At 41.6% G+C, this 11,258-nt stretch overlaps 1 long non-coding RNA gene across 1 annotated transcript in view; it reads right to left on the bottom strand.

Moving 5' to 3' along the window:
• Positions 1–10,642, bottom strand: part of LOC112549788 — a 15,974-nt gene extending 5,332 nt beyond the window's left edge. The window contains exons 1-2 of the long non-coding RNA XR_003093305.1: positions 10,512–10,642; positions 6,522–6,740 (exon numbers count right to left, since the gene is read on the bottom strand). This is a non-coding gene — a long non-coding RNA (uncharacterized LOC112549788). The remainder of the gene's footprint in view (positions 1–6,521; positions 6,741–10,511) is intronic.
• Positions 10,643–11,258: the final 616 nt, after the last annotated feature.

The raw sequence follows: 11,258 nt of genomic DNA, 5'->3' as shown, positions 1-11,258 counted from the left end.
GGAAGGTGTGTGGCAGAGGCAGGGGCAGGGGCTGGAGTGAATGAGGCTCCAGGGTGGGATGGTTACTGCCTGGGCAGCTCATTCTACTGTGTCTCAGTCCTATTATTGACAGCCTACCTCTACCACCAGCAGGATAATTTAGTCTCATTGGGCACCTATACATGTGCAGTGAGGCTGCTTTGACACTCTGTAGTTATAGACTCAATTAATTAAGTCTGCTGGAGTGTAGTAATTACCGTGCTCCAGTAGACTCCAGCATCATGTATATCAGTGTCCCTGCACTGAAAAATGCTGGCAGGGGTGCTTTAACTAAAGCTCATTGGATGAGCTTTAGTTAAAGCACCCCTGCCACCATTTTTCAGTGCAGGGATACTGATACATGTGATGCTCTGGACACTTAAATTAGAGCAGCTGTACTTTCCACCCCCCCACCCGTGGCCCAGCATGTGTATAAATGACCTTTGTCTTTTTTCTTATAAGACTGCCAAAATGCTCTTTGAAAAAGCTAACTTCAGTATTGCAAATCTAGCCATGTTAATGTGGCACTTCACTTGGTCTAACTTACCTTGCTTTTCAGCAGAGTTAATTAGCCGGATAAGGCACCATGTTAATTCAACTATGTTGTTTCTAATATCCAAACCAATTTTAAACAAGCTATATGCACTGTGCTGTGTAGACTTATCCTTAATTGTACCATGTTAAAAACCTCAACAATCATCAATTCTATTTGCATAATGGTATATGAGCAGGGTTTTCTGCAAATGATAAGATAAGAACAAACTCAATCACCCATTTTAAACTTCTGCTCCTGAAAGGGTTTGCATATATTTTGAAATTGAGAGTATGTTCCAGTTTGTCAATAAACTTCTAGTAATCTGCCATGTTGCTCAATAGACTATGGGGACACATGAAAGCAGTACGAGGAGACACAAATCTAAGGCTGATTGACAGCTCTAGTTTGCTATTCTGACAAATAATTTACATGTCAATCAATACGATGCTATGCATTGACATGAACAACGTGTTTTTTATTGGCCAATATGACAAGTATTTATCAGAATAATGAGCAAGAGCCAATGTCCATCACTGACTTTCTTCCACATAGTGATTTTTTATCTTTCCTTCAGTGTAATCAAACTTCAGAAGTATCAATGCATAATAACTAGTTTCATTGTTATTAGTGTACTAAATATACAAGGAGAGTATAGAGTTATAAATGGCATAACAGCTGAAGTTTTACCAGCAGTACATGGATCATTGGTGATAGTATTGATGACACTTTCACTGGTAATGTTATTTTGGCCTTTGTCAGGAAAACAACACTGAAGAAAATACAGTCATTGCTGTAGGCATCCAAAGAGTGAATCCATGTGTGCAGGAGCAAAGGAGGTAAATGAGTTGTCAGGGATACCGAGGCAGTTCACAAGACATTTATTTAGATACAATTTTTAGAACTGTGTCTTCCTTAATATGAAGCTTTACACTCTGGAAAATCTAAGGGAAATAGTGTGTGCTGGGTTGACATTAATAAACATTTTATGTGCTGAATCATATTTAACAATTAATGATACTAAGGGACAAGTACTCCATCTTATCACAAAGTGTAGATAGGAGTTCTGTATTGACAAAACAAAAGCCATGGAACACCAGCAAACCTACTTAATTGCATCTGCCTTCAACTAACTGCAGTAGCTTCTGAGAATTTGAATTTCTTGCTGTCCTCAGCTGAGCCACAAGCCCCTCTCCTGGTATAAATGTTCTCTTAGCCACTGTGCAGCACAGTCTTAGCACTGGAAAGGATCTCAGTCTACTTTCCTTGGTCAGTAGAACCACAACTTTTTCAGTAGCTTTCTGATTATATGCATCTTGGAGAAAGATTGAGGAAGAAGGGTTTGGATTAAGTTCATGTATATAATGTCCAGCATACCAGCATCCTCAAAATGCTGCATCCATAGCCACCTACAAAAGTTCAAAATTTTGTATGAGCAATTTTCAGATGTTCACATGTTATATTTGCTAGTTCAATGCTTTCGTATGTGACAGTATGCATATGTTGTCATTGGGGTTTTTTTCCAGAAACACCTGCTGGGCTTTGAAAATATAGCTCTACATATTCTATTTTTTCTCTGCATCTAATTGTTTCAATGGAAGGCTAAGAATGAATAAGCAGCATACACTACAGAAAAATTCTGCCTCTAGTAACAGGGAAAATAGCAAGTTCACTTAACTTTCCTGTCAATTAATTTCTTTATAGTTTTATTCCAAATATACTTTGTTATGATGATTTATCTAGTGTTCCAACATACTAATAAATAACTAGATTTACAGAATATATTTAGAAGGTCATCATTTGGAGTAGGGTCCTATCCAAGTCCCTTTAAATGACTCCTCCTGCTTTCGGTGTGAGCTAGATCAGGCCTTTAGCACTTTATTTTTTTTAAAGCAACATTAAGCGTGGCTGTTCATTGACATTGTTTCCCAGATACCAGCAATTGTTCACTGACCCAGATATGAACTTGTATTTTTTTTCTGTCTCTGTTTATAGTGTCTCTTTCTCTGTCATGCTTATCTACCCTAGTCACAAAGACCTGTTTAACTTGCTGTGAAGTTGTGATGGACCAAATTAGAAAGCTTGCACAAAACTGTTTATAGCTGGGTCTGTCAGTGTTAGTAAAAAAAAAATAGGCAGGGAAATAATATTTACATAGAACAGAGCCCTCTATTTTACTGTTGCTACCTCCTTGCCAATATTCAGCTGCAGGAAAGGAGATTATTACTCAAAGAAAGGAGAGGAAAATGCAGTAGAAGAAGCTGGCCTAAATTGCCTCTCTCATCAACTTAATACTTCCATCGGACAAGAAAAGGTGGTAAGTTAAGTTTCATGTACTCATGGGTTTCTTTCTGAATTCTTGCCCATTTTTTGAGGAATGTTCATGCTTTTCCAATTCTCCAAGCCCTTTCCCCCAGCAAAGAAATCACAGGTTCTTTGTCAGGCTGACAAAGGCTGTGAAAGCCATAAAGGAAGTAGATTTTACCCCAAAAGGGTAATTTCTGCTGAAAAATCTAAATTTTACTCAGATATAAAAATCATGATAACTAATACATCTTATAACACAATAAGTTCTGCTATATCTGGATTCCGTATGAACCTGTTCTTTATATATAGCCTACCCATGTCAGTCTGCATCTGCTTGTTGCTAAAAATATCCATTTTAATTGCTTTTACTACACAGAAAAATCCTAAATAAAAGTTACATGTCTTGTGACACATTCATTCTTTGATGTTATAAAATAGAGCCAGCTCTGGTCTCAGTTTGTAGCAGAGTTACTTTGTACGTGCACTGGTATGTCCTATCAATTAAACACTGCATGCATGTCCAGAAAGTGTCTTGGGTTTGTTCATTTTTGGGTTTTTTTGAATAGAGGTCATGCATTTTCACTTTTTCTTTTATTTTCAATATTTCAGAACCTCTAGGAATAAATATGCCAAATCAGAGATATAAAGCTCATTTGGTCCCACAGGCCAGACAACCCATCTCTGGTGTGTAACTGGGTGGCCTCATCATCAGGTGTCCACCAGCCGCCCTGTTCCTGGGGTAACTGCCCGCTTTGCTTCCCTCCACACCTTGATGGAAAAATATGAGAGTTGTTAGTAAGGTGGGAGGCTACCCATTATTTGCCCTGCTGACAAGGGCCTAATACTCGCTCCAACCTTCCCTCCATGGGTCCCATGCCTCACAGATGTTACTCTGGTGTTACTTTTCCAGCCTATGGCTGGAGCAAACTGGGCACACAGTTGTAGCTCTTCACAACAGCCCTGGAGGGCCACACACATGCCACCCCTCTCTTACCAGGATCCCATTTACTCCACTGGCTCTCATGCAGCCTTTCATACTGCCCCCTCTCAGGGCCACACTCATCCCGCCTGGTCTCACCTGGTTTCGGGCTTACCTCTCCTCACCTCAGTCAGCCCTGGTGCAGTCTGTTAGGTGTCTCCCGCTACCCTCACCTCAGCATTGACTGAGCGATTCTATAACGATAGGCCTATTTTGCTCCTGGCCCCTTGCCAGGCCACTATGCCTTCACTGGGCCTCCTCACTTGCCCACATTTACAGGGTTACTCTAATCGTCACTCTTCTCTTTCAGGGTCTCATTACTCGTCACCAGGTTTAACCTGCCACCTGACAATGACCCCAGGTCCCTCCTTTGGCCTGGGGTCTGCCTCAGGGCTCCTAATGAGCCCTGGGCTCTCCTTGCTCATTAGGACGCCACCAGGGATCTTGGACTGGGATTACAAGGCACCCCAACCCGCCTTTCACCAGGGAGGTAACTGGCCTGGCATTTCCTGGGGGCTCCCATGCCACTAGGAGCCCCACCAGATCACCCTACCCTGGCAGGCTGCAGTTTTATGTCTTATGTCTTGCCCAGGACAAAGGGGTCACCTCCACCCCATGGCCCCTGCCCTTACCTCCTCTCAGCCTTATGTTATCTCCTTCCTTCCTGCTGCAAACTGCAGCCTAGCTTATATCACTGGGCCAAAAGAGCTGTCCTAATCAGGCACCTGGCTGCTGCCTGTTTTCTGCCCTTGAAGTGGCAGGGCAGTGACTTGTCAGCTTGGCTTCCAGAGTCAGTGTATTGGCAGGGCTTTGCAATCCAGGAGGTAAATGCTGCTGCTTCTGTCAATCTGAGTACCCAACAGTGACCCACCATGCCAAATTCAGCAGTGGAAATGGAAGTGCAGGGGTGGTGTTTCATCCTTTCAGTTCTGGAGCCATGACAACAAAGCAGCTCCAGTAGCTACACCAGCCCCACGGGCCACAGTTTCACCATTTGTGGGTGGTCAGTTGGATAACGAAATCTCTCAGGAAACATTATACTAATTAGAAGACTAGGAAAAAGAAACCCTTCCCACTTCTTTTGTATGTGTTGCAAGTGTTCCTAGATGAAGCATGTTGCAGGGGGAGGGGGAGTGAGGGAGAGAGAGAGAGAGAGAAGGATACTAGCATGAAAAAGTAACAGTTCAATGGAAAATAAACCATCTTCAGTTTCATAGTTTCATAGTAGTTTGGGGTCAGGAGGGACCTGAACAGGTCATCTAGTCTGACCCCCCGCCACTGGCAGGGGCACACCCTGGGATCACACAACCCCAGACAGGCGTTCGTCCAACTTCTTTTTTAATTTACCCAAGGTAGGAGTGAGGACCACTTCCCTAGGAAGTTGGTTCCAGATCCTAGCCACCCTAACAGTGAAATAGTGCCTCCTAATCTCTTAACCTGAACCTATTCTCCAGCAGCTTCTGGCCATTGTTCCTCGTCACCCCAGGTGCTGCTGGGGGGAATAGGGCCCTTCCTATTTGCTGCTGATCTCCCCTAACAAGTTTGTAGGCAGCCACCAAATCCCCCCTCAACCTCCACTTGCTGAGGCTGAACAGGTTCAGGTCTAAATCTCATTCAGTCTAAATCTCATTCAGAGTATAAACTTCATCATCAGTGAAACTAATATATCAGAGCAAATAGGAAACAAGCACTTATTTTCTGCTGGGAAAGGAAAGGTAAAAAAATGGGGACCCATTTGGCTTTCCAAAAACAAAAATTCACTATAAAGAAAACAATCGAGTCTGCACCCAAATTATTGGTACTACTTCTTTGAAAAAAAAGGAGACTGCATATTGGAATAGTATATATAGCATAGTGGGCCTGCTGTATGTAGCATAACACTACAAAGGGGAGGAGAGTCTTGGCATGGTCACTTAAATGTGTCCCATCTGATGTGTGTTCCTGTCTTAAGTTTAAAAAGAGCAAGAGAGAACAAAAGAAAGAAAATAGGTCATTGTCCCGTATTTGGCACACAGACAAAGCCCCCCCAGGAACTATAATACCTGCAGAATTAGACCTGCATTGGCTTGGGAATTTCACTGGCCTATGTGTTACACACATTCCACTGTCTGTAGAGTTGCACATAAAAAAATTAAATAGGAAGATTTAAAAAAACCCAAAGAAAGCATTTAAAGGGCAAATGATAACTGAGGCCATTGATTTGCTGATAACAATGAATTAAGGGCTGACTCATCTGGCCTCCTTTTGTGGCAAATTAATCATACTCATTGGTTCCCTATTTTTTTTCCCTTTTATTATCCTTAAACAGATTTACTGTCTGGAAACTAATATCAAATTCACATTTCTACCCAGAAAAAAGCAAGGATTTTGATGCTTTATTGTCTTATCCCGTTACATCTCCCATAAAGCAAAAACTGACAGATTCACATGGCAATCATTTCAGCCTGAATGAGCAAATTTTCTCTTCTTTTACTGGACAGGTTGTCTAACAAGTTGTAGCAGTGAATCTGTTGTCTAATATTTACCATGATGTGTAGGACTTTGAAATAAGGTATTTATTTAAAAGTTAAAATGATATTTGGTTAAAATAGCATTTTCCCCTGTGATGAAAATGAGATATTAATATGATTATATATATAAAACATCCTCATTTTCTCATCCCCATCACAGCAGTGTCAAACTCACCTTGGTCCTAGCAGCTGTGGTGGCAATAGGTCCAGCAGCAATTACAAGGGGTCCAAGACAGCGAGTCCAGGGGTAGTGGCCCCAACTTCCATTGCACATCAATAGCTCAGTTGCGCTGGATACAGAGGCTCCATGGGGCCATATATTTGACATCCCTGGTGTTTTGTAATCTTCAATGTGTAATGCCACAATTTATGCAGTTGTTGCATGAAATGCAGTCTAAAATAACAAAGAATGAATCAGAGGGAATTCCTCACAACACATGCACATCAGTGAACAAAATATAACTTTTGATTTCAACAGCAGCTTTGTTGAAGTGAAGAAATTATGTGTATGAAAGCATTTGGTCTTTAAAGAATAAGTAAACATATATTATTTTTAGACTGACCAATGATAAACACACCAAACATGGAACGTGACCTCTCGGAAATCGTTCCTGCTCAGACATGGGAAAAGTGTTGCACAGTGTTACGTAACTGGACAGAGACTCCTATTCTACTCTGTGGAGAAAGTTGATTGTAATCCTTTGTAAGTGCCAGACCAGTTTGATTGGACTCACCAAACACTGCGCAAACCAGCTCTGGTAGTTAGAAGCCATCCCCATTTATAGTATTTCTCATGAAATGACTGTGCAGTGTGAAATACTGAAATAATGTTTTAAATGGTTGTTTCCTAACAGTTGAGACTGGATAGAGACCACCAGACTGTTTCTTTTATTCATGAATGGTTTGAAAGAGACATTCAATAAAGATGCTTTGCAGCTCCAAACAATAGCTTTCCAAATTTAGATGATCAAACACATGCATTACAGTTCTCAAAAACATCTGCAAATCATTACAAAGAGATACTTTCAGGTTATAGCCTGAATAAAGGTAGAGGGAAAATAATGACAGTAAGAAATACACATGAAAGACTTGGCAAAATAGCTTGCTCCTCTACAAATGGGACCCAGTTAGGGGAGTTTCATTCAGATTGCCTTTGGCTACTATTTCAAGACCTGAAAGATGCAAACTCAGGAAGACAAACTAACATTGTATTAAAGATCTCAGATCACAACATTTTTAGTAGTCAAGTTAGTCTGGCAGGCATGCAGATTTGTTTTCTAAACAAAAAGTGGTGCTTTCTTTCTAAACAATTCATTGTGAGCTATTTGTCATTGCAAACAGCTTCTGGCAGTTGACCAATTCTTTTCAGAGATTCTTTAAACCAAATGCCCATTAAAACCTTTCCACTCAACAATAGCATTGATTCATTCTTAATAAAAAAATTGCTCTAATTACTGTATTTGTTAGAGGAGAAGGTATAAAGTTCCATATCCCAAACAAAACTGTTAACACAACAGTATAACTTTTTTTTCTTTTTCTCCCCTTGTATCTTGTAGTAAATATGCAGCAAAATTGCAGTAAGTTTTATTCCCATAGTTGGGGAACTACAGATCTTATAAGCTAGAAGTAATGTTGTCTGAATAGGGGCTACTGGATCGGGGTCCATCCCAGTTTTAAATTATTTTTCTCTTCTCACCATGGGAAGAAAGCACAACAAAAGTACATTGAAGAAATATTATTGAATAAAATATACCCCAGTTGTAGAGAGAGAAATTCTGGACATTTGAGATAAAAGATCACTTATCTTTTAGAACAAGTTTTAAAGCATATAGTTACATTGGTTTTCATACTATTTTTTCCTTTTCTGTTAATATAGTCTTTGCTTTTTTGCTATTCAATATTATTATTACACGGATAATATTAAATGCATCAAATACATAGACCTATCTGGTGGTGTTGGTCATAGTGGTGGTAGATGTAATAATAACATCTTCCTTTGTACATAGTAAAGGTAGTTTATATAGAGGACATTAGACTAGCACGTGAGAAATCTGGAGTCTAGTTCCTATTGTCACGGCTACTTACATGATCTTGAGAAAGTCACTAACCCATTCTGGGTCTTAGTTTTCTTACCTGTAAAGTGGAGGTAATCCTCCCTGCCTCCAAAATACAATCTCATGCACCTGAGTTCAATAGAAAAACACATAAATACTAGGGCTGTGTGAGGCTTCAGACCATGCTTTGGATCCAGAGAAGATTCAGATGCTTTGGAGTCCAAAGCAGCATGTCCGGATCGAAGTGCTGGCTTCTTTAGGCTTCCCAAAGAGGTTCAGAGCTTCCGAACTGCTTTGGAAAAGCTTTGGAGCCACTTCGGAGATCCGGCCATAGGGTATAATGGGGAATCAATGAAATATCTATAACTTCGTTGTTTTTTGTCTGATTTGGATGAAACTTGCAGGGGTGGTAGCCTCTGCAGAGAGCATGAACCCTGCCATGTTTCAAGAAGATAGATACAGGGGTTTGGGAGGAACTGCACCCCAAATTCTTGAAAGCAAAACTCATGTCACTCATGTCACATGTATGTGTTACACCACAGGGGGTAAAAACTGTTTATCTATAACTTCGTTGTTTTTTGTCTGATTTGGATGAAACTTGCAGGGGTGGTAGCCTCTGCAGAGAGCATGAACCCTGCCATGTTTCAAGAAGATAGATACAGGGGTTTGGGAGGAACTGCACCCCAAATTCTTGAAAGCAAAACTCATGTCACTCATGTCACATGTATGTGTTACACCACAGGGGGTAAAAACTGTTGGGATGGTGGCCTCTGCTGGGGCCACAAAGCCTGCCAAGTTTCAAGAAGATAGGTGCAGGGGTTTGGGGGGAACTGCACCTCAAGCTGCGGACAAGAAAACTTGTGACATGGGTGACACTGTGTGTGTTAAGGCGCAGCAGGGTGAAAGCTGCAGGGATGGTAGCCACTGCTGAGACCATGAAGCTTGCCAGCTGTCAAGGAGATAGGTACAGGGGTTCTGGGGCCCTGCACCTCTAGCTGCTGACAGGCAAAACTTGTGACATGGGTGCTAGTGCAACTGACTGTCTCTGTCTTGGGGAGTGGGCAGGGGTGGGAACTACTGCAGGCCTGGCTGCTAAGTTACTGTGTTACCAGTCACTAATCAAAAGTGATTAGTGATGATTCACTCAGGGACCGGCTCAATACACAGTAGCTAGCTAATGTAACCAGTTAACAAGAAAGGATTAACACCTACAAAACCACAGAATAAAGAGAGGAAATAATCAATACAGACCATCAAGTGCCCCAAGACAGACACAGTCAGTCCCACAAGCACCCATGTCACGAGTTTTGCCTGTCAGCAGCTAGAGGTGCAGGGCCCCAGAACCCAGAAGCCCCTGCACCTATCTCCTTGAAAGCTGGCAAGCCCCGTGGCCTCAGCAGGGGCTAGCAGGCTTGCAGCTTTCACCCTGCTGCACCTTAACACACAGTGTCACCCATGTCACAAGTTTTCCTTGTCCGCAGCTTGAGGTACAGTTTCCCCCAAACCCCTCCACCTATCTTCTTGAAACTTGGAAAGCTTCATGGCCTCAGCAGGGGCTACCACCCCTGCAGTTTTCACCCCCCTGTGGTGTAAAACATACACATGACATGAGTTTTGCTTTCAAGAATTTGGGGTGCAGTTCCAATGTTGCAGTAAAAACAACAAAGTTATAGATAGTTCATTGATACCCTAGTATACCCTATGGCCGGATCTCCAAGGTGGCTCCAAAGCTTCGGAGCCGCTTCAGCCAGATCGAAGCGGGAAACTGATCCAGAGCTCTGGATCAGATCGCTGACATCTGAAGTGGCCGGATCTGAAGCCAGACCGAATAGCTGCCTACTCGCACAGACCTAATAAATATAATGAAAGCATATATGAAGGGAGATGGACTCAACCCTATCTTATACTCTAAAGCATCTCTTTCTTTCCCTCTAACAATAATAATATTATTTAAAAGAGAAGGAGAGGTTATCAAATGATCCTTGCTTATCTTGCAATTACTGCACTCAAGAAGCTGAGGGGAACTTGCAAACTTACAAAGTCTGTTCCACTAGGCAACATTACACAAGGTTTTTGAGCAGCCTAGGTTTTTAGCTTGGAGTAGCACTGACCTGATTTGTAGTATTGTCCAGGCTTGTTGTATTGTCAGTTTAGTGGAAACTGGATCAATTAGTGGTGCTTTGCAATTTCCTAAGAATGTGCACAAAAGGGCTGCATTCTGTCCTTGAGTACAATTGCACACAGTGCTCTAAGGAAGCAAGGATACAAACATTAGAACTCCAAATGGATGACATTAGAGGGGATATTTTTTGTTGTTGTTGGAAACGAGACAAAAGATAAATTACGGTGATAATTTGTAAGCCAGGGAGAAAATCAGCTAACTAATCAATAACTTTCACGTTTCCAGATGGCCTTTCCCCAGCTGCTGAAGTCTCAAAATATCACCCTGATGGTCTTACCAGAATGGGCATGCACAGCCAGCAGTTCAGAGAGTTTAACTTTTCTTAAGGCTCCAGGGTGACAGATGAGCATTATTGGAAAGTATAGTCATAAACAGCATAAGGAGTCAAAACAAAGGTTAAAAGTAAATTGAATACTTCTTATAAAGAAATGCACTATCCAACTCTTGAACTGTTTAAGTTTTATACATGGTCCAATAGGCAAATTATCCTTCCCTTAGCTCTCCCTAAATCTAGCAAACTAAACAGATAATATATGCAAGACAATCTCCCAAGGTACTCATAGATGCAGATCAGTTGAGTCGCTTGGGGTAGAAATAGATGTTGGCAAATGGAGCAGATCAGCTGTGCAAGGATGTGTCCTGGCACAGCTGATTTGCTTCACTGGGCAAAACATAC

This window comes from Alligator sinensis, unplaced genomic scaffold (assembly GCF_000455745.1).
Source record: "Alligator sinensis unplaced genomic scaffold, ASM45574v1 scaffold227_1, whole genome shotgun sequence".
Taxonomy (NCBI): domain Eukaryota; kingdom Metazoa; phylum Chordata; order Crocodylia; family Alligatoridae; genus Alligator; species Alligator sinensis.
The sequence above is the reverse complement of the archived record's forward strand: the minus strand, read 5'-3'. Positions and strand labels throughout refer to the sequence as shown.